The following is a 2,137-nucleotide window of genomic DNA, read 5'->3' as shown; positions in this document are numbered from 1 at the left end:
CTGCCATGATGGGGCTGTAACATGCGGCGAGCCATTCTAAGTCCACTGACTCTGGCGGGAACATAAATTCCCGCTGTCATAAAATTTCGCCCAATGTTCAGGGTTACAGGGAAAATGCAGGAGAACGGTACTGAGTGGTAATGCTCATTCGGAGAGCTGGGTCTGATACGATGGGTCGAATGGCCTCCTCCTGCACTGTAACAATTCTGTGATCCTGGACTCCAGTCCAGCACTTAATGAGCGCTGCACTGTTGGAGAGGCCGTGTTTCAGGTAAGACATTAATTTAAGGCTCTGTTTGCCCTCTCAGGTGGGCCTGAAAGATCCCATAGCACTTATCCTTTTAAGAAAAACAAAGGAACTTTATGCAGGGGTCCTGGTCAATATATATCCCTCAATTAACATCACTAAAATCCGATTATCCGATCATTTACTTTACTGCAGTTGGAGGGACCTTACTGCTTGAAAATGTGTTTCGTGTGACAGATGTTAGAACAGTCGCCACAAATAGTTAACCCACGGTGAAGCAGTTTGGGGAGTCCTGAGTTCATGTAAGGTGATAAATATATGAACAAAATAAGAAAAGAAGGGTAAAGAAAGCAAGGATAGCGCTTGAGGAGAGAACCTCAAGAAAAACTAAACAAAAACATTTCCACAAAAATGTCGGTAAAAGGAAGAATTGTTAAATGTGAGTTCGGACTTTGAGGAGAGGGTGATTGAGGGTAAACAGAGATTGGCAACAACATCAACTTATAATTATATAGCACTTTTATTTTAATTAAATGCCCCATAGTGCTTCACAGCAGCATTATAAAACAAAGTATGACACTGAGTCACATAAGGAGACAAGCCTCTTTGGTCAAAGAGGAAGGTTTTAAGGGGTGTCTTACAGGAGTAAATTAAGGTAGAGAGAGGCGGAGAGGTGTATGGAGGGAATTCCAGAGCCAGCAGCCCACGGATAGCTCTGAGGGTTGTGAGTCCTGGAGGAGATTACATAGATAGGGAGGTTTGAGTCCATGGAGGGATTTGAAAACAAGGTTGAGAATTTTAAAGTCGACTGGGAGAAAATGTAGGTGAGCAAGCACAGGGTGGTGGGGGGGGCGGGACTTGGTTGGTGCGAGTTAAGACATGGGCAGCAGAACTTTGGATGATCTCAAGCTTATGGAGGGTAGAATCCAGTCAGGAGTGTGTTGCAATCGTCGAGTCTAAATGTAACGGAGGTATGAATGAGAGTTTCTGCAGCGAATTACCTGAGATGGGGGCAAATTAAGTCAGGCGATGTTACGGAGGTGGAAGTAGTTGGGTATTTATCAAATATATCATATAGTGTACTGTAGATGAGTTAAGTCCTGAATTAATTATACAAAGATTTTTATGAATGAAAGGAAAGTATTAGTGAAGTTAGTTAAAGCTCAAGATCGGGTACATCCAACTGTCCTGAGGGAAGTGGGTGAAGAAATTAGGGCTCGGGACTCCTTTGAGAGCGAAAGCCTGCCGGAGAATTGGAGAGTGACCAATGCAATACACGTTTAAAAAAGGAGGTCGGAGGTTGTTCCTATCGACTTAACTGCCAAGGGAAAGGTCCAGGCAGAAACAAAGAGCATGTGAAGCTCTCTGGGACAGTCAGGAGCTGCTACCAATGTAGGCTATGAGAGCAGGACAGACAGTAGGAAGGAGAAGCAGCGTCAAGAAAGTTGCTATCATCCACATGGATGCAGAATTACTGCTTTTTTTTGTCTAACTCAACTGGCATTTCACCCACTTCTGTCCTCATTTGCGGGTCCATACCCTGCCCCTCCGAGGCAGCTTGTCAGCACTGCAGCTAAACCGGGAGTTGACAACATTCGTTGTGAGAAGTTCAAAATGTCAACAAGTCAATGAATATTAATAAAACACATCAAATTTGCAATACATCAGTAAACTCTCTGGCAGGTATTCCTAAGCGACCTCTTGTCTGCCTCCCTTATATGTGGGGCCAACCCGGTCAATAAAATCCAGCAGCTGTGATTAGTTTGTGAGCAAACCTACATAAATTAAAAAATATACGGAAAGACATGCATTGATAGAGCACCTTTCATAAACCACTAGACAACTCTTCGGAGCCAAATAAATGCAGAGAAACAAAAACAAAACAGCCTG

This window comes from Cetorhinus maximus, chromosome 27 (assembly GCF_964194155.1).
Source record: "Cetorhinus maximus chromosome 27, sCetMax3.hap1.1, whole genome shotgun sequence".
NCBI classification, from domain to species: Eukaryota; Metazoa; Chordata; class Chondrichthyes; order Lamniformes; family Cetorhinidae; genus Cetorhinus; species Cetorhinus maximus.
The sequence above is the reverse complement of the archived record's forward strand: the minus strand, read 5'-3'. Positions refer to the sequence as shown.